The sequence below is a fragment of the Jaculus jaculus genome, unplaced genomic scaffold (assembly GCF_020740685.1).
Source record: "Jaculus jaculus isolate mJacJac1 unplaced genomic scaffold, mJacJac1.mat.Y.cur mat_scaffold_42_1_1262500_arrow_ctg1, whole genome shotgun sequence".
NCBI lineage: Eukaryota > Metazoa > Chordata > Mammalia > Rodentia > Dipodidae > Jaculus > Jaculus jaculus.
The window spans coordinates 894,635-911,231 of NW_025423496.1; the positions used below are offsets into that span (position 1 = coordinate 894,635).

Below are 16,597 nucleotides of genomic sequence, written 5' to 3' on the forward strand. Positions count from 1 at the left end.
CTCTCATCAATTGACAGGTCATCCAGGGAAAGAATAAACAGAGAGGCATCTGGACTAAATGAGGTCATAGAAGGAATGGACCTAACAGATATATACAGGACATTTCATCCAAAGGCTGCAGAATATACATTCTTTTCAGCAGCACATGGAACATTCTCTAAAATAGACCATATATTAGGACATAAAGCAAATCTTAACAAATTCAGGAAAATTGAAATAATTCCTTGCATTCTATCTGACCACAATGGAATTAAACTACAAATCAGTAGCAAGAAAGGCTATAGAGCATACACAAAATCATGGAAACTAAACAATACACTACTAAATGATGAGTGGGTCAATGAAGAAATCAAAAAGGAAATCAAAAAACTTATAGAGTCAAATGATAATGAGAACACAACATACCAAAATCTCTGGGACACAATGAAGGCAGTTCTAAGAGGTAAATTTATAGCCTTAAGTGCCTATATTAAGAAATTAGAAAGGTCGCAAGTAAATGACCTAATGCTTCGCCTTAAAGCCTTGGAAAAAGAAGAACAAGGCAAACCAAAAATTAGTAGACGGGAAGAAATAATAAAGATTAGGGCAGAAATTAATGAAATAGAAACAAAAAGAACAATCCAAAGAATTAATGAAACAAAGAGTTGGTTCTTTGAAAGGATAAACAAGATTGATAAACCCTTAGCAAATCTGACCAAAAGAAAGAGAGAAGAGACACAAATTAATAAAATCAGAGATGAACAAGGTAACATCACAACAGATTCCAGAGAAATTCAAAAAATCATAGGGACATACTATAAAAGCATATACTCCACAAAGTATGAAAATCTGAAAGAAATGGATGATTTCCTTGATCTATATGACCTCCCTAAATTAAATCAAAATGAGATTAATCACTTAAATAGACCTATAACAAACATGGAGATCCGAACAGTTATCAATAATCTCCCAACTAAAAAAAGCCCAGGCCCGGATGGATTCACTGCTGAATTTTACCAGACTTTTAAGGAAGAGCTAACACCATTGCTTCTTAAGCTTTTCCAGGAAATAGAAAAAGAAGGAATTCTACCAAACTCCTTCTATGAAGCCAGCATCACCCTGATACCAAAACCAGGCAAAGATAGAACAAAAAAAGAAAATTACAGACCAATCTCCCTCATGAACATAGATGCAAAAATTCTCAACAAAATATTGGCAAACAGAATACAAGAGTATATCAAAAAGATCATTCACCCTGACCAAGTAGGCTTTATCCCAGAGATGCAGGGATGGTTCAACATACTCAAATCTATAAATGTAATACATTACATAAACGGATTGGAGGACAAAAATCACATGATCATCTCATTAGATGCAGAGAAAGCATTTGACAAAATCCAACATCCCTTCATGATAAAAGTCCTACAGAGACTGGGAATAGAAGGAACATATCTCAATATAATAAAGGCTATTTATGACAAGCCTACAGCCAACATATTACTAAATGGGGAAAAACTGGAAGCTTTTCCACTAAAATCAGGAACAAGACAAGGGTGTCCACTGTCCCCACTTTTATTTAATACAGTTTTGGAAGTCTTAGCCATAGCAATAATGCAAGAGACACACATAAAAGGGATACAAATTGGAAAGGAAGAAATCAAGTTATCATTATTTGCAGATGACATGATTCTATACATAAAGGACCCTAGAGACTCTACTAGCAAGCTGTTAGAGCTGATCAAAACCTACAGCAATGTAGCAGGATACAAAATAAATACACAGAAATCAGTAGCCTTCATATATGCTAACAACAAACACACAGAGGATGAAATCAGAGAATCACTCCCATTCAAAATTGCATCAAAAAAAAAAAATACCTTGGAATAAACCTAACCAAGGAAGTAAAGAATCTATACAATGAGAACTATAAAACACTCAAGCGAGAAATTGCAGAAGACACTAGAAAGTGGAGAAACATCCCTTGTTCCTGGATTGGAAGAATCAATATTGTGAAAATGGCAATCTTACCTAAAGCAATCTACACATTTAATGCAATCCCTATCAAAATTCCAAAGGCTTTCTTCATGGAAATAGAAAAAACAATCCAAAAATTCATTTGGAACCACAAAAAACCTCAAATATCTAAAATAATACTGAGCAACAAAAAAGAGGCTGGTGGTATCACCATACCTGATTTTAACCTATACTACAGAGCCATAGTAACAAAAACAGCATGGTACTGGCACAAAAACAGACATGTAGATCAGTGGAACAGAATAGAGGACCCAGATGTAAGCCCAAGTAGCTATAGCCACCTGATATTCGATAAAAATGCCAAAAATGCTCATTGGAGAAGAGACAGCCTCTTCAGCAAATGGTGTTTTGAAAACTGGATAAATATCTGCAGAAGGATGAAAATAGATTCTTCTCTCTCACCATGCACAAGAATTAAGTCCAAATGGATTAAAGACCTTAACATCAGACCAGAAACTTTGAAACTGCTAGAGGAAAAAGTAGGGGAAACCCTTCAACATATTGGTCTTGGCAAAGACTTTCTGAATACAACCCCAATTGCTCAGGCAATAAAACCACAGATTAACCACTGGGACCTAATGAAATTACAAAGATTTTGCACCGCAAAGGACACAGTGAAAAAAGCAAAGAGGCAACCTACAGAATGGGAAAAAATCTTCGCCAGCTATATATCTGATAGAGGATTAATATCTAGGATATACAAAGAACTCAAAAAGTTAAATAATAAGGAATCAAACAAGCCAGTCAAAAAATGGGCTATGGAGCTAAATAGAGAGTTCTCAAAGGAAGAAATACGAATGGCATATAAGCATCTAAAAAAATGTTCTACGTCACTAGTCATCAGGGAAATGCAGATTAAAACTACATTGAGATTCCATCTCACTCCTGTCAGATTTGCCACCATCATGAAAACAAATGATCATAAATGTTGGCGGGGATGTGGAAAAAAAGGAACCCTTCTTCACTGCTGGTGGGAATGCAATATGGTCCAGCCATTGTGGAAAACAGTGTGGAGGTTCCCAAAACAGCTAGAGATTGATTTACCATATGACCCAGCTATAGCGCTCCTAGGCATATATCCAAAGGACTCATCTCATTTCCTTAGAAGTACATGCTCAACCATGTTTATTGCTGCTCAATTTATAATAGCTGGGAAATGGAACCAGCCTAGATGTCCCTCAACAGATGAGTGGATAATGAAGATGTGGTACATTTATACAATGGAGTTCTACTCAGCGGTAAAGAAAAATGAAGTTATGAAATTTGCAGAAAAATGGATGGACCTGGAAAGTATTATACTAAGTCAGGTAACCCAGGCCCAGAAAGCCAAGCGCCACATGTTCTCTCTCATATGTCGATCCTAGCTACAGATGACTGGGCTTCTGCATGAGAATGAAAATAGTAGCAGAGGCCAGTAAGTTGAAAAGGAGACATAAGGGGTGGAGAAAGGAAGGGAGGAGGATACTTAATAGGTTGATATTGTATATATGTAATTACAATGATTGTAATGGGGAGGTAATATGATGGAGAATGGAATTTCAAACGGGAAAGTGTGGGGTGGGGAGGCAGGGAATTACCATGGGATATAATTTATAATCATGGAAAATGTTAATAAAAATTTATAAAAGGGCCGGAGAAATGGCTTAGCGGTTAAGCGCTTGCCTGTGAAGCCTAAGGACCCTGGTTCGAGGCTCAGTTCCCCAGGTCCCACGTTAGCCAGATGCACAAGGGGGCGCACGCGTCTGGAGTTCGTTTGCAGAGGCTGGAAGCCCTGGCGCGCCCATTCTCTCTCTCTCTCCCTCTATCTGTCTTTCTCTCTGTGTCTGCCACTCTCAAATAAATAAAATTTAAAAAAAAAATTAAAAAAAAAAAAGAATAGCTGGGGTTTGCTCATGGACTGAGGGAAAGACCAGGTTGAGGGAAAGACCCCATCTCATGGAAAGAAATACACAGATGAGTGATACAAGGTGGACACTGAAAGGAATACCATCTTTCATCTGTGCAAACTGGAATTGAGGATATGCCTCCAGTGTAAAGTACTTGCTTGCAACCTTGAACCTCAGTTTGATGTCCTGGCACCTACATAAAGCCAAACTCAAAATCTCTCTCATGTCTGTGATCCCAAGATACATATATCAATGTGAGGTGAAACTAGGAGAATTTGGAAACTCAAAGGCCAGCCAAACTGGAATAGACCAAAAAAAAAAAAAATAATAAGGGAAACCTTGTCTCAAACATAGTGCATGCAGAAGTCAAACACCTCAAACCTCCATGCACATGCAGTGGTATGTGCAATGCCCCCCCTCTCCACACACACACTTAAACTGAGTGTGGTGGTGCAAAATTGTACTCCTAGTGTTAGCTAGGAGTAGGCAGATCTCAGAAGTTCATTGACTGACTACTTCAGCCTACATGGCAAGCTGCCAACCACTGAGTGACCTATCTCACAAAAAGGTGGAAAGTCTTATGAGAAATGACACTCAAGGTTGCCCTCTGGCCATCTCCATACATGCAAAAACTCACTCATATGTATATGTGCATAAGTACACACACACATACACACACACACACACACACACACACACACACACACACGTGAACCCTTCCTGTGGTTTTTACCCTCTGGTTATGAAGTGTATTTCTGACTTTACATGGGGTTTTGTGTGACTACAGCCAGCACTGCTGTAAGATCCCACACACCGAACATCACTGCTTTGGTCAGTGAACCACACATACCCACACCCAGCTGAATGCATGGTAGCATAGTGCCAGGGCTTGTCCTCACCAGCAGCTCCAGAGTTCTCCAGGAGCAGAGGTCACAGGTCTCTCTGTGATGAAATAAGAATATCAGCTGATTCTTGGAAAGAAACTTCTCCTTAGATGTGACTAGATGCACATTCTAAAAGCCAGCATAGGTCAGACATGTATGGCCAGAGAATCCAAGCTTCTGGCCCTCATATTTCCCACATAAAGTAAAGCAAGACAGCTTGGGACAATACAGCTAACCTCAAAGGGCCCGGTTCTTTAATTGGCCCTGTTGAGACTATCCTACTAAGGTCTATGGTGTATAACTGACTTCATTTGCTCAGTGATGCCTGCCTTCTTACCCTCTTACCAAAAAAAAAGGGAGAAAGGAACAAACATTCTTACAATAATGTGATGAAATTATCATAAATATAGAAAATAAGATGGTTCTAGTGGTCCATGGTTTTAATTTCAGCACTGGGGAACCAGAGCTAGGAGAATCACTCTGAGTTTGAGGCTAGCCTGGGACTACAGTATGTGTTCCAGGTCAACCCAGGCTTGAGTGAGACCCTAGCTCATAAAATCTCTCCCCTCAAAATAAATAAATAAATAAATAAATAAATAAATAAATAAATAATAGAAGATAAATCCAGGTGTGTTGTTACATGTCTGTTATCCTGCACTTGAGAGGCATAGACAGAACAATCAGGAATTCAAGACCAGCCTTGGCTTCATAACAAGCTCAAGGCCTTCCAGTGCTACATGACACACTGTCTCAAAACAAAGAGGGAAGAAGAAGGGCCGGATATTTGGTGGTTATGCATATTCCTGCACAAGCATAACGGCCTGAGGGAGCCCTCACACAACTGAAGTTCAAATCTCCAGATCGCATGTAAAATGGTTGAGCATGGCCATATACATTCATCACTCCAATCCAGCAGGGGGTCAGAGACCCAACAATCAGCAGAGACCTGAAAGCTTAAGAATCAGTGAATAAGAAACTGTAACTCCAAACACAAGACCTGGCAGAAGAATGATGGAGCAGGACCTTGGTGTTCTATTGAAGTGCTGCAAATGAGCAACCTCTGCTGCAGGTGACAAAAGGGCACATACGTGTGCATACACACTTCAGAACACATTGCACACACGTGCCTGGAAATAAATGGAAAAATAATTTTTACAAATGGCTGGGGATGTAACTCAGGGTGTTGAGTACTTGACTCGCATGCACAAACCCTTTGGTTCAATTCTCAGCACTGCAGAAACCAGACATAGTGGTGCAGGTCTGCCATCCCAACACTGAGGAGGTAGAGGCAGGAGTTCAAGGTCATCCTCGGCTACATATCAAATTCATGGCAGCCAGACATACACAAAACACTATCTCAAAAATAAAATAAAAGTAAGGGGCTAGGGGGACAAGGCAGAGAAGTTAAAGATGCTTGCAAAGCCTTCTGGTCTGGGTTTAATTCCCCATTACCCATGTAAACCCAGGTGCACAAAGTAGTGCATATGTCTGCAGTTTGTTTATAGTGGCAAGTGGCTCTAACATGCGTACACTCTTTGTCTTTCTCTCTATCCTAAATAAATAAATAAAATTAAAACGAGAATGGAGGGAGACAGAATCTGGCCTGATAGGATGAAAACAGAAAACATGGCTATTCATCTTTCTCTTATCCTAGGCTAACATTTCATTCAACAGCAGTCTGAGTCACATCTCTTTCCTTTAATTTCTTGATATTTTGTTTGTTTTTCTTTGAAAAAAGGTGTGATACTACAGCTCAGGCTGGGTTCTGACTCACAGTACTCCTCCATCCATAAACTCCCTAGTGCTGGGCTTCAGCATCCCTCATATGGAACTATAGGAGCAAGACACCCTACAAGCTATCACACATCTTTTAAGTTTTTAAATTTTTATTTATGTATTTATTTTCCTAGAGTAAGAGAGAGAGGAGGGGGGGGGAAAGGGGGGGGGACATTCCAGGCCTCTTGATACTACAAACTCCACATGCATGTGCCACTTTTTGCATTGGGCTTTATGTAAATAATGGGGAGGAAACTCAGGCAATAAAACACCTTTAACCACAGAACCATCATGCTAGCCCTCATGTATTCTTTCAACATGTTGTAACTAACAATTAGTGTGTATAAATCATAGCCATTCTGCTATGACATGACTTGACAACACAGACCTTGGCTGGATCCTGACTCAGCCTGACCAAGGCATTCAGGTGAAACAATGACAGTGATTAGTCATGAGATCCAGTCATCCACTCACACTCATTTCTACATATAAGGAACTTCCAACTGGGGGACTAACGTGCATCCTTGAAATGCCTGGTGGCTCAGGTTCAATTTCCCAGTATCTGCATGAAGCCAGAGGAACAAAGTGGCACATGCAGGTGGAGTTCATGTGCAGTGACAAGGAAGGCCTGGCTTATGTTCCCTCACTCCCTCTCGCACCCTCATCCCAAATAAATAATAAATAATAAAAGTACCTTAAGTATAAGGAAGGTTTCTAACTTTGTCCTCTAAAATTAGAGCAGATCACTAGGTTTATAACCAATCCATCAAGTTATGTATGTGTACACATATATTTATGTGTATATGTATTATGTGACCTACATAACACACCTAGATCAAGACATGGGATCTTTCTATTACCCTCAAGGAAAAAAAAAAAAAAAACTCATGCCCTTCTCAGTCAACAACCCCATGAAAACCTCAGTATTGACTTTACTGATGATGGTTTATATTGATTAGCAACTTAATGAGATCAAGAGTCACCTGTGAGGGATGACCTGGACTTGGATAAGGTAGGAATGCTCATCTTAACTGTGGGTAGTACCTCACCATAGGCAGAGGTCCTGGACTGTATGAAAAGGTGAGAGAGGGTTACACACCAGCATTCATTGTTCTCTGCTTCCTCACTGTGGTCATTTGAATTCATGTCCCCCAGTAGACTCAAATGTTTTAATGTTTAAGAAAGCTTGTAACTTTCCAGCCACCTAGCTGGAAAAGGTGTCACTGTGCACACATCCTCGAGTCCAGCTCTAAAGGGTTACAGGGGCCAGATCAGTTTCCAGTCTAAAGTATGCAGAGTGCTTGAGTGCTGCCTGGGCTTCCCAGAGTGTGCTTGCCTGTGGTGCTACTGGTGGCTTTTCTCTCTTGGTAGATTTGGTCAAAGGGGCCAGCTTCTTCTGCCATTATGGAACTTCCCCTGGACCTTCAAGTCTGAAATAAATCCCTTCCTCCCATAAACTGTGTCTGATTTGACTGATTTATGTAACCCTCTATGTAGACAGAGTAATAGGGCAATAATGCAAAATCTATTTATGGGAGTATTATTTCATTTTATACAAATATTATTTTCTGAGGTCTGAATTTCATTAAATGCAAAACTTGAAATTGTGGACCATTGACTTTATATACCTTATAAAATAAATGGTTTTTATTTGTTTTTAATTTTTATTTTACATTTTTATGTAAAATATTTTGATTAGTTTATTTGCATCTATGTGAAAAAACAAATTCATGAAATCACCACACATATCTTTTGAAAAAAGTTAAAAGATTAACAGTTAAATATTATTTGTTCAAAATGTGTCACATCCATCTATTACACATCACCTATGTCTGTTTAACACTATGGCAGTGGAGTGTCACAATGGCCACAGAGACCATGAGACCATAAAGCTGAAATGATCTATCATCTGGCCCATTGCAAATTAATATACTATAGCTAATTTGCATACCGTCTCCCTAGTGGCCTCTGTGCAGGTTGGCAGTTTCAGGCTCCTTCCTGGTAAGCAATCTTCTTCTTCAGGAAATATGAAAATGCTGTTGTGGAACTTTTTTTTTTAATGACAGCAAAATTTTGTATCATCTCCTGATATTTTTACTTCACACTTCTCCCCTGATTTTCTCCTTCTGTGTGTGTGCCTGCCACCTCAGCACAGCTTCTGCTGAGACCCTGTGGTATCCAACATCCATTCTAAAATGATGATCTTGGTGGTGAGCATGTTATTTTCATAGGATACTATTTATCAAAAGCTTTCCTTCACTGTTCCTCACTTGATCCCACCAGTGTCTTATGATCTGAAATACCTGGTGGTACAAACTTTGAGCCATTGAGTCATCTTTCTGTAAGATCAATAGATTTCCCAGATCTGCCCACCCTCATCTCAAGGCATGTTCTACATTCTCATGACACATTTTACTTTATCATAGGTGTCCCCGGTCAGCTATTAACATCTTTTCCAACATCTCAAATTCCTTCTGCTCTGTCATCATTCTTGCTTTCACAGCATTTGTGTGTCCTACACCTGGTTTTAATGGGAGATGATTCTTAGATCTCTGAGTCCAAATCCCACTGGCTGGCTCAGGTCCAAGACTATGTGTTGTCTTTAATGTGAGTGCAAAGTTACAGCTCTGGAAGGCCACCACAGGCAAATGAAATCATTAAGTCATGGTTGACTACTTTTATTTTGGCAGGAAGAAATTGATCTATTCAGAGGAAGACACTTTGGGTAACATATCATTTTTTTTTAATAATTCACTAAACCTATCCCAAAGTAAAAGTGTTAATTCATTTACTTTCCCATCTATTGAGAATGCTAAAGAACACTTAACTTCATACATATTAAGATGCACAAAGATAATCATAATATATGCAAATCAGGTTATGAGGGATATTAACTAAATACACTGCTTGAGGAAGATAATTGTTCATATTCATGATTTACACCAGGAACTGGAGGAACATTTGAATGGAGGTTCCTTTTTCCTCCTGATGGAGTCTTTAAAGTGTTACTATGGCAACTAAGCCCACATGTTTAATAACTTCATAATCACAAGCAAAGTAAGCGTGGCATGATAGCACATACTTGTTACTCCAGCGATCATGGCTTGAGGCAAGAGTACACCAGTTAGAGGTCAGTTGGCTTCATTGTGAGTTTGAGGGCTACCTAAGTAGATCCTATCTCAAAATAAAATAAAGTGGGGGTGGAGAGATGGTTTAGTGGTTAAGATGTTTGCCTGCAAAGCCAAAGGACCTCAGTTATATTCCCCAGGACCCACGTAAGCCAGATGCACAAGGTGACACATGCATCTGGAGTGTGTTGGCAGTGCCTGGAGTTGCTAGCATGCTCATTTTCTCTCTCCCTCTCTCTGCCTCTTTCTCTCTCTGTCAAATAAATAAATATAAAGCTTAAAAACTAAAGTGAAAATATAATAAAACAAATGCAATAGGAAAATAGATCCTTCCTGGAATAGGGGAAAATAAAATTGCCCAAGTACAAACAAAAGCCATTAGTTGAAAGAAGCAAAACAGTTTGGCAGCTTACAAATCATATATATGGATAAATGTGATAGAATGATACATCTTTATATCTCTATACTCTTATCAATTTAATTATAGCAACGAATGTTACCAATATAAAAAAAATGCATTTAAAAAGCCTCATAGCTAACATCATACTTAATCAGGAGAACTAAGTTGTTGCTCAACAAAACACATGATGATGTTTATATTAGGGAGGAAGTTTCTGTCACTAAGTGAATGAAAAAGTTCTTTTTCATGAAACATGGAAGAACTGTTGGTTCCTTAAGAGCTGATAAGGTAGCATCTGGTGGCAATGGTAACTTGTAAGCAGCATGACTCTTTGTTTATATGATTTGCCTATGCAAAGCATAATTTATGAACATTTGAAATATGACTTTGAACCAAGAGTAAAGTAGTATTTCTGGACAAGTAAGACAGTCAGACTGTGAATAAAGGAAAGTATGAACTGAAAAAAACTCAACCAAGTAAAAATAAGTAGATGTATAGAAATTAATTTAATATGTGTTTATAATTGGAAATGTTACTAATTATCTTCTTCCCACACTGGTACTGAATATACTTCACGTAAATAAAATGCATAGTTATAACTATTATTAACATGTTTGGATAAAAAGAGACACTTTACTATCCAGAAATTGCAGGCATTACTTCTTTAAAAAATAATATTAGAGACAGAAGGAGAGACAGACAAGGATGGTGAAAATGGGCGTGCCAGGGCCTCCAACCACTGCAAATGAACTCCAGATGCATGCACAACCATGTACATCTGGCCAACGTGGGGCATGGAGAATCGAACCTGGGTCCTTAGGCTTCCCAGGCCAGTGCCTTAACTGCCAAGCCTCTTCTCCAGCCCTTTTAAATCTTTTGTTTTAATTTTTATTTACATATTTGTTAGAGAAAGAGAGAGAGTGACAAGGGCATTCCAAGGCCTCTGGCTACCTCAAAGAAACTCCAGACACATGCAGCATCATGTGCCTTTGACTTACATGGGTTCTGGAGAATTAAACTTTGGTCCTTGGGCTTTGCATATAAGTACCTTAATATTTATCTAAGCCATCTTTCCAGTTGCAGACATTGCTTCTGAATGTCCTGAGCGATTACTGGAAATATTTACACTGACAAGGCACTTCTGATCATTTTTCTTCCTGTCATATGATTTTTAAATCTTTTAAACTGAATCTAAATGTGGAAACTTCCAGACATATTCTGATTAAAAAATATTCCTTCTGTATTTTCCCCATTCTTTTGGAAATGTGTTAGGTTTATATACAAGTTTACCATTTCTTACAGGAAACTGATAAGTATGTGGGAACAATACATACATATTATGGTATGGAACTAATAATATACAGCAGGATGTAGAAAATTCCTACTTATACATATCATACTTACTTTAGAAATTGAAGGTTATTACATGGCATGTTATTCATAATGGTGCATTAGTGGTCTCATGAAATTTTATTAAATCAATGCTTAGCAACTTATACACCCCCTCCAAGGTCTCAATTAAATTAAGTGCTCTGAAAGGGAATTTTACTTGATTTTTAGTTAGCATACAAAGCAAAGTGTATAACATTTTCATGTATGTATATCTTTGTATTTTACTAATATAGCCCCAAATTATCCTTCCAAATTCTCTCCTCACACTGTCTTCCTAGGCTTAAAGAGCTGCTTCTGCCTGCATGTCATAGACATATAGCTGTCTACATACAAATGTCTGTATATTCATGTCTCATTCTATATATTACTTTTAGGAGCATTGGTGCTAATTCTTCATGTAAACTCTAGATCATACAATGGCAGAACACCTGTACATTTTTGACTCTATCTTATTTTCGCTAACATAAAAATCCCCACATCTGTTCATTTTCTCAGTGACACAGTTTCCGTCTTCTTTATGGCTGTTATAACCTCTATTGTGTGTGTGTGTGTGTGTGTGTGTGTGTGTGTGTGTGTGTGGTGTATACCGATTTCTCCATTCATTACCTGTTGATGGACATCTAAGCTGATGTGTTTGTTAACTTTAGTTCCTTTGAGTATATACAAGGAGTGTGAAAGCCAAAGCATATGGTAGTTCTATGTCCTATTTTTACATGTTTGAAGAGCCTCTTGCTCTGCATCAGGACAATGGGAAAGGCACCCCAAGGACAAGACTCTGCCCATCAATGGCTTCAACTTATGAGAATAAAATTAATTTAAAAAGAGAATCTAAACTGAAGTTGCCACTGAAGGGGCTCTCTGTTCCTAGAAAGTAATGCCGTGGGAGGGTTTCCTTTGTGTCAGCATAGAGGCTATACCACCATGGTCCAAGGGCAGCAGACTTCATCCCGAGCTGACAGCAGGGCTGGCAGCATTGTCCTCGAAGTACTGGTTTCTCAAGCATGAAAGACGCACCGATGAGGGGCTCATGCATGCTTTCATCACAGTTACAAGGACTGCTGAGGACAGGAAATGTGTGAGGTCAGTGTCCCTGCAGAGAAGCCATGGAACGCCACTGCATAAGGCTGTAAAGGTGAAGCCTGAGTTGCAGTAGAGACAGCAGCATGTTGGAGATTGCAGAACCTCTGAGGAAAAGCTGCATGCATGGAGTAGAGCCTGCAGGAAGCACAGGTAGAGGATGGGGCTACTAAAGGCTGTTGAAGACACACAATTTCACTGTAAGCCCCAGATGCCAGGCACAGGGCCACAAATGGTGAGAACAAGCATTTGTTTCTTTAGCATGGCATTGAGCTTTCATAGTGTAATCGACAAAGCTTTTGCTTGAAAAACATGTAAATGACTTACAAAAATCTCAAAATATTTTAAGTAAGTTTGCTTTAAGTAAGTTTTGTACTGGGCCCCATTCATAGCTCTCCTGAAACACATAATGGTGTGTGGACCATAGGCTAGATACCCCTACTTTGATGATTCAGGGACTTGTAGTCACATCTTCTCCTTTAATCATGATAGAAATGTGTGTCTTCTTATTTTTTATTACAGTTTATCTGGTTAGAGACTCACTGACATTGTTTTTATAAAGAATCCACTTTAAATTTTGTTAATTTTTTTCTATTGATTTTTCTGTATTGAATTTCTGCTGTAAGTTTTATTACTTCATTTTGGCTAACTTTGCTTTGCATTCATTCCTTTCTAATTTCCTAACAGAAGATTAAAAATATTTTATTTTTATTTATTTGACAGAGAAAGAGGGAGAGAGAGAGAGAGAGAGAGAGAGAGAGAGAGAGAGAGAGAGGGAGAGAGAGAGAGAGAGAATGGGCATACCAGGACCTACAGCCACTGCAGATGAACTCCAGATGTATGTGCTCCCTTGTGCATCTGGCTAACATGGATCCTGGGGAGTAAAACCAGGGTCCTTTGGCTTTGCAGGCAAACACCTTAACTGCTAAGCCATCTATCCAGCACCTAACATAAATTTAAAGCGCTGACTTTTGTGTTAACATAAATGCTTTTAATTCTGTAATTTACTCCGAAATACCATTTAAAATAATATTTATTTATGTATTTGCAAGCAGAGACAGAGGGAGAAATAGAAATAAGAGAGACAGAGAGAAAGTACGCATGCTAAGACCACTAGCCACAGCAAACAAACCCCAGAAACATGTGCCACATTGTGCATGTGGCTTACATGGGTATTGGGGAATCAAACCTTGGTCCTTAGGATGTGCAGGCAAGCTCCCAACCACTAAGCAACCCTTATAGCCCCTAAGCACCATTTTTACTGCAATGAATAAATTTTGGAGAGTTGCATTGATTATATTAAATTCAATCAATTTGCATTAATTCAATTAAAAATATTTTGACATTTATTCAGAATATTGATCTAGTTACTTTATAGAAGTGTCCTGCTTGAGCTCCAGGCATTTGGGAGCTTTTCCAAGTGTGTTGCTGATACTTGTTCACTGCTTGAATCCATTGTGGCCTAAGGCAGACTTTCTGTGATTTCACTCCCTTACATCAACTGTGATGTATAACAGGCCCCGGAATGAAATTTGTCACGACTACTTCTGCCTTGTGTTGAGAAATGTCCTATGAAGGATAAGATGTCATCCAGGGATATTATGTTATTATTGTTGCTTTTCTTTTCAGTAAAATTGCAAGTAATACTTTTTCCTCATATAATAGATATAGTAATTCCTACAGAAATATGTTATTTGTTTCTTAAACTTTCATTTTGAAAGTTTTGTGACATTAATAGTTTAAGATTAATATAGGACAAAGAGGAGAAATACCTGATAATACTAAGAAAGGACATTTGATGTTGTCTCTACCATCTTAGGAATGCAGGCGTTATTATCACTGCCCTAGACAACATCACTTGTGTGAGGTTTCATGCCCTGGGGTATTCTTTCTGACTTTAAATAAAGTACAAGGATTTTTATGAGCTTCTTGATGTTAAGAGCATATGCACAAGTTGGAGTTAACCTTATTGATATCAGTGATCTTTCTGGAAAATCTGGGTCTCCTGTGCTGGCCTGTTTTCATCTTCCTACACTAGCTTCTAGCCATAGAAGGGCCACCCAACACTTTCCACTGTTGCACTGATGCTGATGAGAATTGGGAAGGAAAGAAGAAAAATAACAAGACCCTATATTGAGCACATGAGTATGTCACATTGTCAGGTCAAATATATTCAAGAGGTGAAAATTCTGACAAAGCTTTATGTTGACAACACTTCATCCCCACTGAAAACAGAGCTCTATCAATGGGGTCAGGAGCAAGTATTTTGGCTTAAGCAGCTTTCTTTTTTATTCATTAGACACAAGATTGTTGACTCTGATGAAATGCTGAAAATGAACCAATAAATATCATTTAGAGAAAAATGTGTCACTGTGCCAAGAAAGTGCTCATGGAACTTCAAGGAAGAGAAGTGCTCTTAGTGAAATCTAGAGCTGTTTTTTTTTTTTTTTTTTCTCAGTTCACGTCAGACGGGTTATGTGCCAGAGCGTAACAAGGTTTAGTGGGAGGCACACGTCACGCAAGAGCGTGAACACCCAATCATCATGCTTATGAACCAATAAAAGGATCTAGAGCTGTTTCAATTGTGTATTCTGACATGGTCAAAACAATTTATTGTTTAAATTTATGAAAATGTAAATGCATCATGGTGCTGGGTTACCAGAATTGGGGCTATAAAATTGAAAAGGATGGAGATTAAATTAAACTTTATCAATCCAGATATTGAGAGTGGTGGTACAATGGGTCAGTGGACAAATCACTTGCTGCACATGTATGAGAACTGGAGGTTAGATCCCCAGGACCCACATAAATGATGGGTACATATGGCCACTCACCTTTAATCCTAGTACTCAGGAGGTGGAAAAAGATACCCAGGACAAGCTGGCTAGCTAAACTACAACATTAACAAGTCCTGGGTTCAAGTGAGAGGTCCTTCCCCAGTAACTAATGTGGAGAACGATATAAGAACACAAGTGAACTCAATTTATGGCCTCCATATGTATGTGAACACATGTACATGCACACCTAAATACATGTACATTTGTACCCACACACATGTGAATACACATACACATGCAAAAAATTATATTGGGAAAGGATTCATTGTACACAAATGGCTGCAAAGTCAGGGCCTGATGTGAATCTTCCATGTTTCAGACACATCTTCATCCCAACCTTTCTACATTTATTTCTTAGAGTAATATTTGCTGTTATTAGGACACCACAGAGAAAATATACAAAATCTTTCAGGAGCCCAAACAACTTTCCTTATTTTAATATTCTGTCCATTAATATGCTAGTTTTAATTTCTAAGGAAAATACAGAAAATCAGAACACAGTGTTACCAATAATAAGTGTATTCTAGATGTTTCTCTCTTTTTTATTTTGAAAGATAAGAAAGAGGGACAGGGAAGGAGGGGAAGGGAAAGAGAGAGAGAGAGAGAGAGAATGAGTGCTCCAGGATCTGAAGCCACTGTGAATGAACTCCAGACTTTTGTGCCCCCTTGTGGGAACTTGCATCAGTGCATGAGACCTGGAGATTTGAACATGAGTTCTTGCAGGTAAGCACCTTAACAGCCAAGCCATCTCTCCAGCCTGTCAATTATCTGTTTTTACTACACCGTGAAGAATTTAATTAAAATAAATTGCTAGTCTTGAACTCAGACACCTTCTGATGTAATATAAATTCAGAGTAAAATAATTTGAATTCATTTTCCTACAAATCATTGCTCAATGAAGACAAGGTTTCTGTGAAAAGAAAATTACAATGCTAAAGGTCACACTTAAAAAGGAAGTGTGACAAGGTGATAGAAATTAAATGGAACAAAACATACTGTAAATATTGTACACTAATATTTTGATGTCATAGCACTTACAATATCACTCATAAAACTGTTTTATAAAAAGCCTTTAATGTTTAAAAGTGACTTAAGGATTTCAGAAAAAAATGAAAGGAATACCCATAGTAGAGGATATTGCCTTTGATTTTTTACTAGAGTTGGCATCATGCATGTGCCTAGTATCTCCACTCATCCTGGATTC

At 38.4% G+C, this 16,597-nt stretch overlaps 1 non-coding gene across 1 annotated transcript; it reads right to left on the reverse strand.

The window, feature by feature from the left end:
• Positions 1 to 15,018: 15,018 nt before the first annotated feature.
• Positions 15,019 to 15,123, reverse strand: LOC123457398. Its single transcript, XR_006635008.1, has one exon. It is a non-coding gene; the product is annotated as a small nucleolar RNA U13 (small nucleolar RNA).
• Between the last annotated feature and the right edge of the window lie 1,474 nt (positions 15,124 to 16,597).